Source organism: Carettochelys insculpta, chromosome 15 (assembly GCF_033958435.1).
Source record: "Carettochelys insculpta isolate YL-2023 chromosome 15, ASM3395843v1, whole genome shotgun sequence".
In the NCBI taxonomy this organism is placed as follows: Eukaryota; Metazoa; Chordata; order Testudines; family Carettochelyidae; genus Carettochelys; species Carettochelys insculpta.
The window spans coordinates 5,807,176-5,829,776 of NC_134151.1; the positions used below are offsets into that span (position 1 = coordinate 5,807,176).

Below are 22,601 nucleotides of genomic sequence, written 5' to 3' on the forward strand. Positions count from 1 at the left end.
GGAGTGATTTGCTCGTTGAATCCATGTTGACTGTTCATGATCAATTTCTTCTCCTTCAAGTGTTTCTAAATGAATTCCTTGAGGAACTACTGTATAATTTTTCCAAGGACTGAGGTAAGGTGGACTGATCTGCAGTTCCCCAGATGCTCCTTCTTCCCTTTTTAAACGATGGGAGCTACATTTGCCTTTGTCCGATCATCCAGGACCTCTCCTGACTGCCACAAGTTTTCAAAGACAATGGCTTTGCAATCATATCAGCCAACTCTCTCAGCACCCTTGGATACTTTGGTCCCATGGAACTTGTGCGTATTCAGAAATCTTTGCTTGAAAAACTTATTGAAAATACAAAGGTAAATGTGAAACGTGAATATATATTAAAAGTTAAAGCCTTTGTTCAGATTAACTCACAACAAAGAACAGTTACTTAGTCTTCAGTGTTCATTTTTCTTGGAGGCCTGTTATTCACATAGATTCCAATTCTGAAAATTTGTGATAACCTTATTGAAAAGATTAATGTGCAGTCTAACCTTTCTCTTATGCCTACGAAACACAGCGTAATCTGGGCCAGCTATTGGGCCCAAATTTCCCCTGCCCTTTAAACTGATATAAAGATAACTAAAAAGGAAGCCTCCAGAGAGAGATGGTAGAATAGACTGCTATGTTTTCAAAAAGATGCAGTGTCCTGTTAAAACAGCTAAGATTATGTTGCAATCCCAAAGAAGAGGCCCCTGAATTTGGGAAAAGATATGAATGAGACCCTCTGGGAAATGTGCAACCATAGAAGAGGAGAATATTGTGTGACCCTTTACAAGTGGATGATGTACTGGTATTGCTGTTAAATGTACCCATATGCATCTGATAGGTAACTCCATGTTTTATGGTTAGCAAATAGCCTTGAACATGAGGGACTAGGTCTTTTAAGGGAGACATAACACTGTGCTGCCCAAATACAGTTAGCTGCACAGCTGAGACTAGTGGAGTCTTTTCTGTTATGACCCAAAATGTTCTGGACCACGTGAACAGTTGTTTGGTTGTTTGTTTCTTTAAATGGAAGTGACTAGCCATTGTCCACAGCCACATGCAATGATACTGAGTTCAGAACTGTTTGTTCTTCAAGATCATTTCAGATAAGACAAGTGATGTGATCAGGAGCTGAGCTGGCATGTTTGTTAAGTCTGAATACCAGAAATGTCTGGTCATTATTAGTGAATCCTCTTTTTTCCTCATAATCCTTAATAGTAACAAGAATGGAGGATAAGAGTACATTATCCCCAAGCTCCATGAAATGAGGAAAGCATCTAACATGGATTCTAGTCTCAGACCCATAGCAAAAAGTCCTATTTTAGGACACTCCTATTTGTAGAAGGCACACTGCAAGACTGAGACCCTGACAGTCCATGCAATCATTTCAAAATTGCCTACCGATCTGCCTTGCAGAGGTTCTGTAAGCTTGATTCATGTAGTGACACTGAGGTGATATGGTGACTAATACAACAGCTCCAGATGCGAATCACCTTAGTTAAGAGGATGAACGTCCTCCTCGTCTGCTAGCATAAAAAGCTGTGTTATCGGTCATTACCTGAATCCTCAGTCTGAGCAGCATGAGAAAAAATACCACTCACATGAAAAACAGATCTGAGTTCCAATATATTTATGTAGCAATTCATCTTTGTTGGAGTTTAGAAGTCTTAGACCTAAATGTGATCTAGGTGAGCTCTCCATTTGAATGTAAAGACATCTGTCACTAGTCTCTTACTCCTTCGCATACACAGAGAGGGCTTTACATCAATCAAACAATCAGAGGACTTCTAGTGGATCTAAGAATCTTGTGATGTTTGTTGGGTGCATACACAGGTTTTTATTATACATTCATGAATCCCAGGTGATGCCTGGCACTGGTCTGACACAAGGCAGACAACCATATGACACAGGAGTCTCAGGCATACACTTTTTTGTGAGTGAGCCTGCAGATAGTTGATGAGATCTACCATGATCTGGAATCCATCCCTGTGGTACCAGAAAATATCTTCCTCATGTGAAATGTAACAGAGCCCTTATGAGAGCTATTCTCCAGGTCATTAATAGTGTTGAATTTACTCTGTTGATCTTGCAGCCCAGTGTGGAGAAAAGATATAGAATTAGGTGAATGGAACTCTTCTCTCTGTTATAATGAACCTTCTTATATGTGCCAGCCACTGAAGTACATGCATAGCTGGATTCCTTATCTCATCCAGTGAGCTGTCACAATTGCTAAACACTTAGTAAAAACTATTGGCATCATTGAAAGACCAAAAGACAACGGCTGCATATTGGCAAAACAGAACAACTCAGATTCCAAGTGGGAGTATTTCCTGTGCACCCCATGAATTTATATGGAAAAGCACAATTTCTTGCTGCCACCACAGACATGGTGCATAGTAAAGGAAGAAGAGGCAAAGAGGGGCTCCTTTTTTGGAACTGCTGCTTTTTTTCTTCGTAGCTCCATTGATTTCTGCACGTTATAATGTTAAGTAGAGAGCTTCTAAATTATAAAATTTTAAAACCTGGCCAGGTTTCTCCTCGGGGTTGGGTATATACTCCTAGCAAGTGAAGCATGGCTCTAGAATCTTTTAAGAGAATACACAGCTTAATTTCTACACATATTCAATTAATCTTGTTTACCATTCCTGAAGCTGAAGCACACGGTAGTGAGGTTAGCCACTGAACATTCTGCCATGTCCAGAAAAATCAAAGTTAAGGTTTAGGAATGTTTGAGTTATCAAAAGTCCTTCACTTGCAATAGATTTTGCTTCCTCTGTATGTTCTGCAGGGAGCTTCTTCAAAATTGTGACACTTCGGCAAAACTAGGCACAACATATTTTGAGAAAAATGCATGTTAATTTAAAATATACATGGGTAAAACTTGATGATGCATAAATCTGCATGACAAATACACCTGACTTTTTTCACTCTCTTGGTGTCGTTCTCCATTGCCCCGATGTCTGGTTCTTTCGTTTACTGTTATGTTGCCAGTGAACCAGGAGCAGGCGTGTGTAAAGATATTCCAGACTTTTAGAGGGAACCTGACAGACAATGCCAATTTACCTTTTTTAGAGCTGAGTGCCAAGGATGCCAGGATTTGCCACCATTTTTTTTTGATGATTCCAACAGCTCTTTGTGGATGGGCATCAACAGGTTGCTGGATACGGAGGAGTGTGAAAAGCAGTAGATTTTTTGTTTTGTTTTGCAGTACTCATATCTATAGGTTACTGAAATATGTGTCATGAAATGTAAAATTCTTGGAACATTTTAAAATCATCCAACTGTAAAGGAGTCTGGGCACCAGTTACACATCTGGCGAAGAAAAGTACATAGAATCATAGAATACTAGGACTGGAAGGGACCTCGAGAGGCCATTGAGTCCAGCCCCCTGCCCTCATGGCAGGACCAAGTACTGTCTAAACCATCCCTGACAGACATTTATCTAACCTGTTCTTAAATATCTACAGAGATGGAGATTCCACAACCTCCCTAGGCAATTTATTCTAGTGTTTGAACTTTTTCCTAATGTCCAACCTAAACCTCCCTTACCGAAGTTTAAATCCATTGCCTCTTGTTCTATCCTCAGAGGCCAAGAAGAAGTTTTCTCCCTCCTCCTTATGACACCCTTTTAGATACTTGAAAACCGCTATCATGTCCCACCTCAGTCTTCTCTTTTCCAAACCAAACAAGCCCAATTCTTTCAGCTTTTCTTCATAGGTCATGTTCTCTAGACCTTTAATCATTCTTGTTGCTCTTTTCTGGACCTTCTCTAATTTCTCCACATCTTTCTTGAATTGGGGTGCCCAGAACTGGACACAATACTCCAGCTGAGGCCTAACCAGCGCAGAGTAGAGCAGAAGAATGACTTCTTGTGTCTTGTTCACAACACTCCTGTTAATGTATCCCAGAATCATGTTAGCTTTTTTTGCAACAGCATCGCACTGTTGACTCATATTTAGGTTGTGGTCCACTATAACCCCTACATCCCTTTCTGCTGTAGTCTTTTCTAGACAGTCTCTTCCCATTCTGTATGTGTGACACTGATTGTTCCTTCCCAGGTGGAGCACTTTGCATTTGTCCTTATTCATCCTTCATCCTTATTCACCGCTTCATCCTGTTTACCTCAGACTATTTCTCCAATTTATCCAGATCATTTTGAATTATGACCCTGTCTTCCAAAGCAGTTGCAACCCCTCCCAGCTTGGTATCATCTGCAAACTTAAGAAGTGTACTTTCTATGCCAATATCTAAACCATTGATGAAGATATTGAACCAAACCAATCCTAAAACAGACCCCTGCGGAACCCCGCTTGTTATACTTTTCCAGCAGGATTGAGAACCATTAACAACTACTCTCTGGGTACGGTTATCCAGCCTGTTATACACCCACTTTATAGTCGCCTCATCTAAGTTGTATTTGCCTAGTTTATTGATAAGAATATCACGTGAGACAGTATCAAATGCTTTAGTAAAGTCTAAGTATACTACATCCACCGCTTCTCCCCTATCCACAAGGCTCATTATCCTATCAAAGAAAGCTACCAGATTGGTCTGACATGATTTGTTCTTTACAAATCCATGCTGGCTGTTCCCTATCACCTTACCACCTTCCAAGTGCTTGCAGATATTTCTTTAATTACCTGCTTCATAATCTTTCCTGGCACTGAAGTTAAGCTGACTGGCCTGTAGTTTCCTGGGTTATTTTTATTTCCCTTTTTATAGACGGGAACTATATTTGCCCTTTTCCAGTCTTCTGGAATCTATCCTGTCTCCCATGATTTTCCAAAAATGATAGCTAAAGGCTCAGATATCTCCTCTATCAGCTCCTTGAGTATTCTAGGATGCATTTCATCAGGCCCTGGTGACTTGCAGACATCTAATTTTTCTAAGTGATTTTTAACTTGTTCTTTTTGTATTTCAAACTTCTAACCCTACCCCTTTCCCACTAGCATTCACTATCTTAAGCATTCATTCATCAGACTTCTCAGTGAAGACCGAAACAAAGAAGTCATTAAGGATCTCTGCCATTTCCAAGTTCCCCATTACTGTTTCTCCCTCCTCACTGAGCAATGGCCCTACCCTGTCCCTGGTCTTCCTCTTGTTTCTAATGTATTTATAAAAAGCCTTCTTGTTTCCCTTTATGCCTGTAGCTAGTTTGAGCTCATTTTGTGCCTTAGCCTTTCTAACTTTGCTCCTGCATTCTTGTGTTTGCCTATATTCATCCTTTGTAATTTGTCCTTGTTTCCTTTTTTCAATATGATTCCTTTTTTATTTTGAGATCATGCAAGATCTCTTGGCTAAGCCAAGGTGGACTTTTGCCATATTTTCTATCTTTCCTACGCAGGCAGATAGCTTGCTTTTGAGCCCTTAATAATGTCCCTTTGAAAAACTGCCAACTCTCCTCAGCTGTTTTTCCCCTCAGTTTTGCTTCCCATGGGACCTTACCTACCAGCTCTCCGAGCTTACCAAAATCTGCCCTCCTGAAATCCAGTATTTCTATTTTGCTGTTTTCCCTTCTACCCTTCCTTAGAATTGTGAACTCTCTGATTTCATGATCACCTTCACCCAAGCTGCCTTCCACTTTCAAATTCTCAACCAATTCCTCCCTGTTAAAATCAAATCTAGAACAGCTTCCCCCCAGTAGCTTTTTCAACCTTTTGGAATAAAAAATGGTCTCTAATGCAGTCCAAGAACTTATTGGATAGTCTGTGTCCCGCTGTATTAGTTTCCCAACATATATCTGGATAGTTGACGTCCCCCATCACCACCAAATCCTGGGCCCTGCATGACTTGGTTAGTTGTTTTAAAAAAAGCTTCATCCACCTCTTCCACCTGGGTAGGTGGCCTGTAGCAGGTCCCTAGGAGGACATCACCGTTGTTTTTTACCCCTCTTAGTCTAACACAGAGACTCTCAACATGTTCATCTCCTATGTCCATCTCCACCTCAGTCTGTGTGTATATTTTTAATATATAAGGCAACACCTTCCCCCTTTCATCTGTCTATCCTTCCTAAGCAACCTGTACCCTTCAATACCAACATACCAATCATGTGTATTACCCCACCAAGTTTCTGTGATGCCAACAATGTCATAGTTGTATTTATTTATTAGCATTTCCAGTTCTTCCCACTTATTACCCATACTGCTCGCATTTGTATATAGGCATCTAAGATATTGATTTGATCTTGCCCCCCCGTTTTGCCCTGACCCTCTTTTTACTCTGACATTGTAGCCCATGCTCCTTCCCATTTCTGACCCATCTCCCAGGTCTCCATGTTCTGCACTTACCTGTGGGCTTTGCTCCCCATCCCCGTCGAACTTACATAATTCTTTAAATCAAATACTCCTCTGTTGCCAGAAGATGTTAGTCCTGCACAGGACCTGAGATGACCACCTGCGGCTGCTTGGACAGTATGACAAAGTTTCTATGAGGGGTGGGAAAACGGAAGAGCCAGTTTTCATAGTGAGTTGCATACCTCAAAAAGCCTGGTAGGGACCAGACTGCACATGACAGGCAAAAGGCAATAAAGGAGGATATCAAGGTGAGTATTGCCCTTCCAGAATATTCCTAAAGGTGATATAAATGCAAACAAGGTGAATGGCAGCAGTACCAGTAATCAATACCAAGATAAGCAGCTGAGGACAGCAGTGATGATTCAGGTTGTGCAGGTGCTGAAAGTTACTCAGTACCAAGAGTAATTTCAGCACCAATGAATCTGCTGTCAGAAACATCTTCACTGCAGGAATCAGCACTGGAATTAGTGGCACCATGTGTGCCAATATAAGTGCTAAGATGGTCAGTATTGAGTGAAGCATGGAGTGCTATATCGGAATGTATCATGTGTATTTGGGGACTGGATTTTTCCAAGGCACCAGTGAGACCCAAACTGGGTTGTGAATATCCTCCAAATCTGACAGCGAAGCATTGATAATTACTCTGAGTAAGTTCTTTCAGAGTTTTGCAGTCATCTTATAGTAATTTCATCTAGACCACATTTCACAGACTTACTGAGAACATCCTTGTGGCCACATTTCACAGACTTACTGAGAGCATCCTTGTGGGAGGTGTCAAAAGCCTTATTAAAAATGAAGCCCCCAAGTCCACTTCAATAGTAGCCTCATCAAAGAGAAAAATTTGGTTGGTTTGGCATGATATTATTCTTGACAAATGCACGCTGGCTATTCCTTATAACTATATCATTCCCCACGTTTTTTAGGCTGATTAATAATTTGTTCTAGTTTCTTTCATGATATCAGAGGTAAGCTGACCAGCCTATAATTCCAGGGTCGTCTTTGTTCCCTTTTATTAAGGCAGTTAATATATTTGCCCTTCTCCAGGGCTCTAGGACTTCACCCACCTTCAATGAGATTTCATATGCAATCACCAACTGCTCTACAAATGCTTCAGCTACGTCCTTAAGTGCTGTCAAGACACTGGGACACAGGCAGTCCTATCTAGTGCCTGGAGCAGAAGACAAGCCCAACACTCAGAGCAGCAGTTGGTAGCCAGAAGCTTGGATTCAGACCAAGAGTCAGTGGTCTTATGATAGAGCCAAGGTCAGAGCTGAAGCTTGAGGTCAGGAACTGGAGCCAACACTCAATTAAGTTAACTGCAGCGAGACAAGTCATAAGCAAAGCTGGGACCAAGACTGTGCAGGGATAGACACAAGGACACACACAAGCTACTGGACCTCTGAGTGAATGCTCGAAGCAGGTAGTGCTTGCAAGTGATGGTCTTAAGAGCAGGTCTGCTGATTCTCTCAGCCCACCAGGCAGTTTGGCCATGCAGGTGGTTCAGCTAAGGACTGGCTATGCCCATTAGACTGCCTGAGTAGCAGAGAATCTGTAAGCCCTTATTCTTAGCAGTACTTTGGATGAAGTTTACTGATGTTAGTACGTTAGGGAGTAAAGGTACATCGAAGTGCCCGTGGCTATGCAGCATGCTGGCACTTTGTATTTTAACACTTCCAAGTTGCCACTGGGAGAATTAGCCTAACGAAGTGCTGCACATTCATCACAGCACTTCATTAGTATTCTTCGATCAGGCTGATTACCATGCTCCCTTCAAAGGGAGCAAGTGTAGACATAGCCCTTTTATTATTAAATGTAGACACCTCTTTTATTATTTTATGTCCCATGATAGGTATAACTAACTTTGTGCTTTCGCCTTCCTAATTTTGTCCCTACACGATTGTGCTATTCCTTTGCACTCTTGGCAATTTTTACATGTTTACACTTTTTGTGGGATTTCTTTTTGATTTTGGGGTCATTCAAGAGATCCCAATGAATTCATATGGTCTTCTTACTATTCTTCCTATGCTATTCCCTGCCAAAGTAACTCTTCCTAAATCATTTTTCTGGACAAGTATACACACACATATCTGCAATTATGAGCTGTGCACCCAGGCATATGTCTTTTTAAACTCCTAAAAAAAATTCACCCCTACAACATAATGGCTCTGAAGTGGTGGCCTTTGATTACATCACAGTTATAAAACATGGCTCTCTTAGCCAGCAATGGAATCTGTATTATTTGTTATATTATTGAAAGACCATATAAACTCAGGAAGAAGGGTCCAGCAATTGAACTACTCTAGTGGGGTAGTACTCTCTACCTCCTTTGCTAATGGCAAAAGAAGGTTGAACTTGAAATATCACTTTGAAGATTCCCCAGTTCTGATTTTTATTGTAATGAATATCAGGTTAGCCAGAAGTTATGACAAATTCAGTGTCTGCTTTTAATTTATAGTGGAGTTAAACAGCTTAATTACATGCCCTTGGAATTTAAATGAAGTGGGAATTTATAGTACACATGCCCATATGAACTTGATGATCATGAAACTTGTGGGCTGCCACCACTGAAAGCAGAAGGCCTAGTAAGCCTCAGAAAAGGCACCTGAGGATGATGGCTGTGTAAGATTATTATGAGCACAGAGGCATAGCTTGGCCCTAGCACAATATCCTTAATAAAGATCCCTTTGACTTGCTGGTAAAGTTAGCCTAAATCTCCAAAGTAAAGTATCAAATTAATCCTAAAATTATCTAATCTGTATTTCTCTGGTATTTGCTGTGTTTTAATCTCAAAGTTAAACACATACAGACAAAATATGTAGGAAGATTCTGATCCAGTTTTTCATTTTGTTGTTCACTTTGTTGTGAACAAGATGCGAGAAGACATTCTTCCGCTCTACTCTGCGCTGGTTAGGCCTAAATTGGAGTATTGTGTCCAGTTCTAGGTGCCGTATTTCAAGAAAGACGTGGAGAAATTGGAAAGGGTCCAGAAAAGAACAACAAGAATGATCAAAGGTCTAGAGAACATGACCTACGAAGACAGGCTGAAAGAATTGGGCTTGTTTAGTTTGGAAAAAAAGAATATTGAGGGGGGGACATGACTGCGGTTTTCAGGTATCTAAAAGGGTATCATAAGGAGGAGGGAGAAAAACTTGTTCTTGGCCTCTGAAGATAAAACAAGAAGCAATGGGCTTAAACTGCAGCAAGGGAGGTTTAGGTTGGACATTAGGAAAAAGTTCCTAACTGTTGGGATGGTCAAAGACTGGAATAAATTGCCTAGGGAGGCTGTGGAATCTCCATCTCTGGAGACATTTAAGAGGTTAGATAAATGTCTATCAGGGATGGTCTAGACAGTACTTGGGCCTGCCACAAGGGCAGGGGGCTGGACTCAACGACCTCTCAAGGCCCCTTCCAGTCCTAGCATTCTATGATTCTAAAATATATTTCTTGGTTAAAACTTGGAGTATATTTGGAATATATAAACACAAGCCAAGAAAACTGAATTAGAGTACATATATACAGAAAAAACACTGGGGCCACTGTGGCAGGAGATGCTGGTATGGCTGGGGCCACAGGCACCTGAGGAACCACGCGGCAGGGGTGATGAGGGCTGTGGTGGGGCAGGGGAGCTCTCCTCCCTCAGCTCCGTGTGTGTGGAGCATGGCAGTGCCTGGCCACCACTGCCTGCAATGGTACAGAGCAGCAGCTGCAGCGTCGAAGGTTGCTGCCTGCTGGCAGGCTAGGGGCAGCGACATTCTACCCTCTTGCGGGTGGCTCGGAGGCAGGGGCTGGAGGAGCTGAAGCGCTGAGAGCTGCAGGAGGTAGAAGGAGCCAGGCCAGCATTCAACTCTTCTCCTGGTAATTGAGAGAGGGAGATGGAGGTTTGAGGGGAACAATGTGGCAGGAGGGGCCAAGGGAAGGCGGGGCAGAGGACAGGAGTGAGTGATGGGCTGGGAAGGACAGTGCATCATCATACAGTATAACGATTCAGATTTAATGGACTTTTGGCATTGATGGACACCCCTTACCACCTATGTCAGTTAAATTGAGGGTTTACTATAATTCTTCAAGATCCTGGCTGAGCTCACAACTACTTGAGTGACTTAGCTATCACCAGTCTTCTCACTGGTCTACAACATAATATCCCCTTACATAAACAGACATGTGAACACTTGTGATTTCAAGTTTATCGTACTGTGGATTCCACTTATCAGTAATCCAGATATTAACTACAAGCTGTCAACAGCAATATTTTGCTGATAACGCATCCCATCCCTTGACTTTAATGTTAATGGCATTTGGATATTGGTAATACCATGTAGCTCATCGTAACATTTTTTGGAAGAAAGGCTCCACCTGGAGGCAGGTTTACAAGGCTGCAGCTCGCAGAGGAAGTGCTGAGATTTGCCCAGCACCACCTGCAGGCAGGGCTGAAGGCAGAACTGGATCTGCCATATCTGGCTGAATGGAGGCCAGAAAACCTGCCTGAGCCTGGTTCCCAGTCCATCCCAGTCATTTATTTTAGGGCTGCAGTCTGGCAAACCTGCCTGTGCGCAGGATATGCACGTGAAAGAAAGTGGCTGCAGGCTAGGAACAGTAGTTGAGGTACAGAAGGCATGTGAGATGCATTGTAAAATCCCATTTAATTGGTTAACAGGTTAAACATTAGGTTTAATTGGTTAACTGAGTAAGTGGGGGGATGGCTAGGGAGGCTTCCTCCCCAGCTGTTGCTCCCCCAGGGCTGTTGCAGATGGAACTACTCCTGCCAGGCTGGAGGACCCTTGCCCACAGCAGACATGTGGGGTTTGAGCAATCCCCTGCCCATGGCAGGCTGGGGTAGGGCAGGGGGCTGCTCCAGAGCATACTGGTTAAACTTTAACATCCCTAAGCTGCATAGTACCTTCCCCTGCATTCTCTGGACTGAGCCATGCTGCTGGACTGCACACAGAGAAAGTCGTCCTGGGACATGCTGAGCCCTGAGTCCTGGAGAGTGCAGAGAGAGGTACCATCAAGTTCCATGGGCCCTCAGCACTCCTGCTCCCCCTGGAAAGCCCTGGCCTCCTGATGTGGCCCTTGTCCTTGCTGCTGCCTGGCCTACTGGTAGGTTTGCACACCCCAGTGCTTGCTGCTCCGTCTCAAATTTCCCTGGCTGCTCCCTCACAAACCTGCCTTCCATTTATGCTGGCAACTGAGAGGCTGCTAATAAGTGGAATCAATTATAGCTGTCTCTCATCATACATACGATTGTAAGCTCCTGGAAGAAGGGTCACATTTTTGTTGTGGCCCTGATTCAGGAAAACCACCCTTTTCAGAGAACATACTTAAGCACATGTTTAAGTACCTTCCTGAACGGTGGCTCATATAAAAGTATACAGTTACTAGCATAATAGAGCTACAGTTATTAACATGAGCATCTAGGCACTACTGAATCATATCCATAATTGATGATAATCATAATAACCTGGAATCATTTCAGAAGCACCAAATGTTTCCATTACTTGTCAGCCAAATAATGCCTGCTTAGTCTAGTCAAAGTTAATCCAGTTATGTTCTATCTCAAAATCTGCACATTAAAAACCGTAATGTTATTTTAAATGATTCTGCTCCAACATTGGAGAGGTCCTAACTTTTCTTAATGAGATGCAACACAAATGGAACATTTACAATACAAAGAGAGGGCTGAAAGGTAAGAAGTTCAATGTGTACAGGCAAGAGTCTTTAAACTTCACATGTGCATACAATTCTTGACGCTGCTAGCAAGTGAAAGAGAATTTAATATTCTCCTCCTACTTTCCCATTTGCCAACATCCCAGTTCCACCAAACACCCAGCACACATGTCTGTCTCTACTCAAGACAGATATAGAACTGGAATAGGAGGAACAGATTGAAACTATGGGTTAAAAGCCCTTTCTACTTATTTTTAAGAAAACTGAATTTACTCACAAAAATTAAAATAAAATTTGATTTTCTTTTCCCAGGGAAGTAACAAAGAACCCACTTTTAAGTGCCCTTCCTCGTTTGCATTGTTGACCTTTACTTCTGTCAAAGACAGCTGATTTAATTCCCACCAAGATCCCAACAGGATTTATCTATCTGTTGGAACCAAAACAAAATTTTTCAATTCCAATGACTGCTGCTTGTCCTACCTCTGTCTGCTTGGAGAACTTCCGCATCACTTATTACCTCAACTGGCATTGGATGATTTAGCCTATTTTTCTGTAAATATCCCCTTGCCAACAGAATGCAAATACAGTTGTCATTACAGGTTCAGTACCTCTAGTATTTAGTATACTCCTCCATCATTACCACAATGAAGATGAACATTCCAATTTTCTGTGAGTTGTCAACTTCTTAATTTGAACATTGCAGCATACAGTCTTTAGGCTTTAAAGCTTGCAATTAAAAATAAATAAGGCCTATTTGACATATGAAGAGCATGATTTATGAAAAAAGCAAACAATAATCTGATCATAACAAATTCATTTGACCTTTCAAATAAACATTACAAATGTAAGAACATTCAGATTCTGTATTGCTGCCAAGTTTGTTTTCCTCATAAGTTTGTCCATATTATACAGTAATCCTTTGTTATTACCAGCACAATAATACATAGTATATGGTATACCTATCATTGTCTTGTCTTTATTTAGTTTACAGGGAGCAAACAATTTGAGAATACGGTAATAAAGCCTCAATCACAGTAATGATGTACGATGGGCTGTAATTTCTCTGTGCTAATGGGTTACAAACAGTATTACAATGATGACGGGAATCTCAGTGATTCATTACATGACTGCAGTAATATACAAATATCTTAATATGGATCATTATTAACTTATGCACACACTAACAGCCTCTATATATTTCTATATACGTATATAGATATAAAATTAATATGTCTTTCTATATAAAAGTTCACACAGCACAAAACATTTTGTGTTGAGTTCTCTAAATCAATATTTAAAGTTGGAATCACTGCATTGAACTGGTTCTTTGAAAAGAAAGCCATTGATTTTAATCTGCTTCAAGCAATCAATTACTCCCTGTCCTCTTTATTCCAAACTGTAATGAAAACTAAACTGCGTTGTCTTGAAAACTAAATGTGAAGATGATCATAAACAGAATTTAAACTCCATGGATTATTCATATCTACCCATTTAGATTTGCCATTTCCATTATGAGTACATTTGCCATGAGCATTTAATGGACATCTAAAAGGGAATTCATTAAAGCAGGAGCTGTTGGCAGCACTTATGGGCTTCAGACTGCTTTATGTTTGCCTTTAATAGCTTACTATTATAAAAGTGATATATTGTGTTCATCCCATTAGTAGTTTGCAGAAAGGTCTGTAAGACATAACAAATCCTTTTGAGTATTGGAAGAATCAAAACTAAATCACATGATTTTTTTTCCCAAGCATGTTACTATTCCAACGTTGTACCATTTTAGGTCATCTGCATTTTGATGATGTGAGCCAAATAAAAATTTAGCTCCCATAATAGGTATGCTGTTTTTACTAACTGTATTAAAAAATTACAAGGTTTCAGGTACACAACTCTCTTAAAATATGCCAAAACTCTTAAGAGGTAAATAAGGTTTAAAAATGAAAAATATTTTCCTCAACTCTCCACTAATTTGGAGCCAAAGAGTGGGCTGGTTTGTAAGGAAGCTTAATTTACACTCCCTCCATTGTCACCAGAGTGTGGAACACAGTGAATCTTCTTACTTTTTAAGAGCATTTGTGCTGTAACTCAGATTTGAAAAAAATTCACCATAAATGAAATTTATAATTCATTAGGCTCTGCTTGGCAAAAGAATTTCTCCTCACTGCAGGAGTTTGGGCACAGCCTCTCTTCTAACCAAGTAGCTGCCATTGGCACTGGCCATTTGAAAGGCTGGCCCCGATTCCATACTGACTTACATTTAATTGTTATAAGTCATTCAAATGGAAAGCATGTCCACACAAGGGGGTTGTACCAATTTAACTAAATCATTTTTGAAAGCAGTGTAGTTAGATAAGGGCTTTGTCTGCATGAGAAAATAGTTCTCATCTGTACTTCAAGTGGGAAACAGGCGGAAAATAGGCAACTTCTTTTCTAAGCAGAAGATGTGGACGCAATAATTGCCATGGAATGCGGCATTTATCACTTATCTGGCAGGTACAAAACATTGCATTCCAAAGGAATTACCATAGTGGATCTTGCATATAATTAACTGAAGGTACACTCTTATCAGAGACAGGTAGCACACTAGAGTTAAGGTCTACAGAAGCAATTAGGGACTTTCACTGTTCTTCAGTAAAATACATGAATTTCCAATAATGTTTACTGTAATTTTAAGGATAAAAATAAGTTTTCCTCTAAAACAAAATAGATATTGATATAAATGTATCTATATTAGCATGCAAATATGCACAGAAATAGACACATGCTCACAAGTTTAAGGAAAATTTGACAAGACTTTTGGAAAATATGAACATATAGTTATGTTAGATTAGGAGACTGGTAGTTCCTAGATCAGGTTGTGTTAGAATTATGAAGCGTTTCAGTTCTGTTAAGCTATCTCAATTGAGCTATTAGGAATGCAAAAATACGCCCTTTTAGCCATCAAAAAAAAAAAAGCCTATGGGGTCAGAATCAGAGCAAGGTCTGTTACCCAAATATTGAGTGCTTCTATAGAACACATGCTCTTGGTAGCATTCCTTGTATATCTCCAGCTGGAAATTTAATTGAACATTTGTCAACAGTACGAAAGAGGACGAAATAGCTGCATACTTTACTGCTAGAATTTTGGAGTTTCCATGTTTCATCATAGATTATCTATTCAACTTACTTCCAATAACTGGACTGCAAATCATCTTAAACTGGCCCCACTTACAACTTTTTTCTAACGCACTTGTCACTCTATCATCCTCAGCATACAGTACATCAACTAAATCAAAGAAAGCAGCGTGATCATGTTATATCTGATGGCCTCAGATACACAGAAAGGTGTCAAAGCATGTTATATAGCCATATTCAAGAGATACGACATTCTCATGGGCTTAGCTTTACAAAAAATGCTTGCCTCCATAAGAAAGAAGAGAAAGCAGCCTAAACTGGAGGAAGTTAGTTTGAAAATGGGGACGTCTTTCTGCATTCCTGTACCTTAACCTGTCCTAATCACAAACAAATGTCAAAATGGCACAGCTCTCTTGGCTGGAGAAACACTATACAGTAAATCAAGTTGCATGTGGCTCAGGTTAGCGCAACTGCTGCCCGAGAGCAGCAGGAAACTGCTCCAGTCAGGGGTGGCAGCTGTAAGTGAGACTGCCATCTCTGACAGTAACTGAGAAACTGCTCGTATCAGGGGCAGCAGCCTGACTCTTGCCACCCCTAACAGGAACAGTTTCCCAGTCTCCAAAGTGGCAGGGAGCTGGGAATCAGGTGGCAACCCTGGCTCTCGGTTCACCTCTGCTTGCAGAACTGGGAAACTGCAGGGCAGCAGCCCTGGTTAGTCTCCTGGCTCCAAGGAGCAGAGGGGAGCCAGAAGCCAGGCTGTCCCTCATTCCCAGCTCCCCTCCACTGGCTGGAGCCAGAAAACTCACCAACGCTGCTGCCCTGCTCAGCTTCCCCTCTCTGCAAGCGGAGGCCATCAAAACTCAAATATATAAATTTGGCTGAGAAAGCACCACGAGTTCTTCACATCACTCAAAGACAACCAATGTAGTAGGTTGAAAAATGCAAAGACCTGATATTTGGTATAGGGTGAAACAATTAAAAATTGTCCCCTAATCCACCTGTCTGCCCTCACACAGATTGTGGCTCCGTTACCCCTCCCTTTCAGAAGGGGCATGTAAATGGTTGGGATCAGAACTGTTTAATGATGTGCTGATACTGGGAATAAGGGAATTTCAAAGTCTGGGGTTTATTTCGAGGAGTCTGTGTCTATACGGCCAGTTTGCATTTCAAAAGCAGCACTTCTGAAGTGTGACTGACTGCCATTATGCTAATGGAGAGCTGAATATTCATATCAGCACCTCATTAAACGGTTCTGATCATTCACATGCCCCTTCTGAAAGGGAGGAGTAGTGGAGCCACAGCCACACTGCTGCCAAAATACTGTTTTAATACCAACTATCTCTGAAAATGTCATGCTAATTAGACTTAACCACCCTGGACTTTTCATAAGTCTGAAAGTATGCCAATTTCTGCCTGGTCTCTTTCATTCATATTTTGTAGAGGTGCATAATACTCATCTAACAATCTCCAAACTAAGAACTCCAAGGCAGTGACATAGGGTGTTTTTGAGTATTCAACTGAGGTTCCTTGCAAAGATCACACTTGAGTTCCATGTTTATAAACAAACCATTCCTTAAGTATCTTATTTCTACCTCCAAAGCACCCAATCAAAGTTTTGCTTGCTAATACAGTAGAACCCCAAGATTTGTGCACTCAACTTGCCTGTATCTCAGGTTAATGCAACTTTGAATGACAGGGAGCTGGCACCTGGCCCTGGCTGCCAGGCACCAGCTCCCTGCCACTCAGAGTAGTGGGGAAACTGACCAGCTGCTGTGCTTTTCAGTTTCCTGGATCCTGTCAGAGGTGGCAGCCCAGAGCCTGACTCTTGGCTGCGACCCCTGACAGGAGCAGGGAAACTGACCAGCACAGCAGATCCAGGCTCTCGGCTGCTTGCCACTCACAGGAGACAGGACACTGACCAGCACTGATGTGCTCGTGAGTTTCTTGGCTTCTGTCAGCGCAGGGGAGTTGAGAGCCAACAGATATATCCCACTAGTGTTTTGAAGGAAGTTGCTCTTAGTCAAAAGTTTGCACAGATTACTTAGCTGGGGATGCTCATTATTTCTGAATGCTCTCAAATTTACCATTCAAATATGGTAATAGCAATAGTGATGGACAGATGGTGAGCTCTACTTGTACATTAATAGGCCAATGCAGTAAGTACAGTCATCGGAAAACATCTACCAAGCTGACAAGAGAGAAGATATTTATGGCAATCTAGTGCTCAGCTGAATAGTCGAGGAGTGCCTCCTGGTCACAGTGATCATCATGCTGGTCAAATACAAATAAGAGCATTCTGTACTGAAAAAAGAAACCTGCATGCATTTTTACTGTACTTGGTACTCGCTAGCAGAATTAAACCTTTCTGACACATTGGCTACACGATAGATACAGAATGACACTTTGAGCTGCAGTTAGCCCCGGGCTCTTCCTCTTACTCACTGACATACTGAGCTCCATCGGAATACTCATTGGTTACCCAACAGTTTCATTGCTCAGTCCTCTGGGGAAAGCAAATATTCCATTATTTTTTCAGTGTCCTAAACCAGTTCTTGTGACATAACTTGTGATAAAAATAGAAATTATTGGTGGAAGAAGGTTGTCTATTCACTTGCCAGTTGCTAAAAAATTAAATAGGAAAATTTAAGCATCTTGGAATATAGTTGAAGGACTATATGTGATTCTATGATAAGTGACCAATATAAAGATTAAAATACTTAAAAAACAAACAAACATTAGCTTAATCAGAACCATTGCTGACCTTATTATAGCAATTTAAAAGTGGTGCTTCATGAAAGCATTTGGACCCAGAGGCAGAAAGGTGTTCCTCTACACCTTACCACAGTTAAAAGGTCTCTCAATTCTGTGGATTGTCATGCCAGACATTTAACTTAAGTAGACAATAAGGATTGCAAAGAATCCAGAACTGTGTACCTTTAAATGGGCTGAATGATAAACATAAAAATAATTAAAGGAGAACAACAGAGCCCTTAAAGTCTTCTTGAAAACAGCTTAAGTATGTAGGTCACTACTGCTGGACCTGGCTTTGGACATGTCCCACTCAATCTTCTTTATCCAACTAGAGAAACTAAGTTGTTGATAGCCCAACACAAAAGTAGTGTGGAAATTTCTGAAAATCTTGGCTGAGCCATGTATTAACAAGGGGACATACAGAGTTGTGTGTGCTGCATGACCTTTTTCATTTAATTAGAGAACTGGAAACTTCACATATAGTTGCATACACAAGTAATGATTGTCCAACATGTCTTGATTAGGAGGAAAAAGGAAATGCAGGGGATGGCACTTTACTCACTTCAGAGGAGGAGCCTCCCCACAGATGGGTCTGAACTAGCTTTTTCTGGAGGAACCACCTCTAAGGGTCAGAAGAGTAGTCACTTTCCATGCCCATTCAATTCTTTGATTGTCTGTCAGATGGTGTCAGTAAGGGAGCTGAGTTATTGCCAGGTATAATACTTTCTCTCACAAGCATATCTGTCCACCGGCAACTATACTAAGTCCACAAACAAATTTCACTAGCTATTTGACTAAAATGAGTTGTCATTATTGACCTATGTAGGACTTGCTCAGATAACAGAAGTATAACCCATGACATTCCCAAGAGTCACTGAGTACCCTATAAGCTTCTTTTTATTTGACAGATGCACTGTTAATATGTTATTTTGTATTTTTTACCTCTTTCTCTGAGCTACGCAGATAGATGATTGCCTTGTCTTCAACCCAAATAGGGATGAATAAACAAAATCACGCATTTTTTTTTAAGAGGAAGAGATTTAAAAACAACTCCATTTTTTAGTGGTGTTTTAGTGGTGTTTTTTTAATTTTTTTTTTTTGGTTGTCACCCCCAATATCCTTCTGGAAACACTTTTGTCAATTTCATTTTCTGCCTGGGTGAAACTGACAATAGCCTTACAGCCTCTCTAGCAGCCAGGTAAGAAGGAACCTCTCTGCCTCTCCTTGCCATCTATGCGGCTGAAGAGGTTGGGAGCTTAGACACTCAGCCTTCTCCACAGACAAAAGGACAGAGTCCAGCTACTCAGCCTTCCCATTTCCCCACCAACTATTGGAGCCCAAAAGTCTGAGTTATCTCCCATACAGACTCCCTGCAAGCCTCAGTGACAGCCTCTTCAGTCTCAGAGCTTGGAGGGGAGGTGGGAGGGAAAGACAAGGAGGCTGAATGCCTGGGGTTTCTGCCTTGCAGACCCTAGTGTGCAGAATGCGGGTGGGGTGGTGAAGGAGCAGGAGAGCAGACAGTCTGTGCAGCTGGTCTTTCTAACTCTCCATGTAATAGAACTGGAGGAGAGACAGAGCACCAGAGTCAGACCTTGGCAGCCCTCCTGGAAAGCTCTTATCATTTGTGCTTTAAGAGTCTTCCAGGTGGGAGGGGGTGAGAGGACTCATTTTAGTTTTCCCCATGGAAAACCAATTTTTTTTTTTTGCCAAAGCAAAAATCTTCCTATAGAACATTGTAGTTTTGCAAAAAGGACATTTTTTTCACCAGATAATCATTCAGATGAAAAATTTCTAACCAGCTCTATTAAAGAGGCTTTGTTTTAAGAATCCTAACAACATACAAAGCATCCTTGATCCCAGGCCAATATAGAGTACCAATGAACAAATATGTTACAGTACAGCAAATATAAGAGTCCAACATGAATAAGCTTTAAATAGTTAATAAGTTAGGGAAAGGAAGACTATTTGGCTATTAGGAAGATTTAGTAAGGAAGCTGCCCCTGGTTACTATAAATGTTTTCAGTACACTTATGCTCAAAATACAAAGTAGAGCACTGCAAGATGAACCCAGTACAACATGTATCTCCTAACAGATGTTTTGCTTGACAGTTTCAATTCCTGAGATGAGTACATGAATTAATGAATGATATTCAATGTCTAGTGAAACAAAATATTTAATTCCTTTTGTTCAAATTCTCAAGTTCTTAAAGTTAACTTGAATTTTTGCCTTGCTGTTGCAATGCATTAAGGAGTTAAAGACCGACCTAGATGTGTATTTTTTTTTTAAAAGAGCTACACAAAATATACAAGAAGCAGAGAAGCAGACCACATTTTTCAATTTGTCTGTGTAACACTATATACACATTACACTACTCATTAACCACTTAACCTAGTTTAGAAGTTGTAACACCTGGATTTACATAAAATAAGAGCAAGAGAGACATCTCCCCTTGATTACAGCAAGAGCAGAATACAGCCCAAGCTGGTGACATCTTATAACAACATACACTTAACTCTCAATCTAACCACGCATTTAGAATATGATTTGCAGAGAATCCTTTTTCTTATTCCTTTCTGAGTAACGTATCACAGATCTTCAAATGGTTGACCATAGTAAATGCCTTGCAACACAATAATCATTGTAACAGAGCATGCTCATAGCTTTTTCTGACATACTGTGCCACTGATTTATGAGCACTTGGCTTTATACACAACACCTCTTCACACTATAAGATTAATTTGTTTGGGGCAATTGCTATTAAAAATACTAAGCTTTCGCAAATCACAAATTATAATCATATTCAAATAACAATAATATATTTGTCAAGCACTTAAGAAGTCAATCATTCTGAATGGATGCAGTATTACTTTTAAAGTCTGCAACTGATGGCATCAATTCTGAATCGTTTAAATATTAGTTTACAAATATTGCTTATAGCTTAATAGCATCATAGATGTAGCTTCACAAAGATATTGGCTCTAGACAGTAATTATATCCTCAGCCTAATGTTGTGGTTAATGGACATACACATTTCAATGATAATTGCAATGCCTGAACATGATAATGTGCCTTTATTAGCAGCTACAAAATAAAGCTGAGTTACAGCCAGTTGCAGAACAGAACTAGGATAATTATTTATTTTTAAGATTGTTTGATATTTTAACAGAAAAAAGTGTTCTTTTAATAGCACAGACCTTTATAGAAAAAATATTTTGATAATAAATATAAGATTAGATACTAAATTATATAAATGTTCATGCAGGTAGGATCTTTGGTGAAAAAATTGGACTGAATGTTCACTGAACCACATAACGTAGAGATAAATGAATTTCTAAGATTCATACATTATATAGAGAGACTTTTGAAATTTTATATATATAAAATCACACACACACACACACACACACACACAGAGCATCCACACTAGCAAGTTCTTTTGAAAGATTTTTCGAAAGAAGGGGCTCTTTTGCAAGGTCCCACGGAGCATCTACACACAAAAAGGGTTATTTCAAAAGCAAATCGAAAGAATGCATGGTCTTTCCATATTGCTCTTCATTTCCCGTTTTCAGGAAGAGTGCTCCCTTTAGAAAGCTTTTTTCCAAAGAAAATGTGTGTAGATACTCTGCAGCCCCTTTCTTTCCCGAAAGAATAGTCCTCATGGGGCCTGATTTTTTGATTCCTGGCCCGTTCTTGTGAAACAGTGGGGGCTGTGTGGACACAGATCGCTCTTTTGATTTGCATTTTTGTGTGCACACACTCTTTCAAAAGAAGTTCTTTCAGCAGGGATCTTCCAGAAGGGCTTCTTTCAAAAGATCTCTGTAGTGTAGACATAGGCCGAGAGAGAGAGAGCGCACACATATGTTAAGGTTGCAATGTCAAAAACTCAAAAGTTAGGAAATATTAAAATTAAGGATGCCCATTCAATATTAATTTGATCCCCATTGTACTCATGCATTTTGGTGAAGTCTTTAATTACATAATGTCATATTATTTCCCTCTCCCAACCCAGAGGACAACTACTATCCCAGTACATGATCTGGATGGTGCTGAAGGGATGAATTCTACTCGTGTAGTGAATGCACCTGTTAGTCTCTGGTATCTTGCCTGAGTTGCTGCAGAAGTTGAAAGATGTGTAGTGATGAGATGGAAAACTGCACCAAGAATGTTCTTGTAGTTAAGGAAATGGATTTTATTCCTGCATCTGCCACCATAGATTTTCAATGTCCAATGAAATAGAATTACTAACTAAATATTTGATCAAGATCTACAAGAGATTTACAGAGGGCATACTAGAATAGCTTATAAATTCACAAGATTTGTAACATTTTGCACAAAAGGTTCAACATTAAAATGGTAACAAATGAACACAAAGTGAAAACCTTGCCTTAAGCTCATTATTTTGATGTATCTTGATAACTCCTTCTATTGTTTTAGCAAAGAATGCAGGGTCCAAGTGCAAGAAACATGCTGCTAAAACTTCTGCTGAACAAGTACTACAGGTTGAACCTCCCAAAACTGGTATTCTCTGGTCAGGCAATCCCTGGACCAGAGAGCCCCGTGTTGACCACCTGACCTATTCAGTCCTTCCTAATGGTCAACTCAGCAGGTAAGTTCTCCTTACCTGATTCCATAGGTGCTGGAACGAAGTGTGGGGGGGGAGGGTGCTGCAGCACCCTCTGGCTTGAAGTGGTTTCCATTACATCTAGGGTATACAGTTTGGTTCAACAGCTCTCAGTACCTACCCCCTCCCCCAGTTT

The 22,601-nt window shown here is 40.6% G+C and overlaps 1 protein-coding gene across 2 annotated transcripts in view; it reads right to left on the bottom strand.

Moving 5' to 3' along the window:
• The window catches only part of RANBP17 (RAN binding protein 17), a 253,947-nt gene that overhangs the window by 175,955 nt on the left and 55,391 nt on the right, over window positions 1-22,601 (bottom strand). The window lies entirely within an intron of this gene.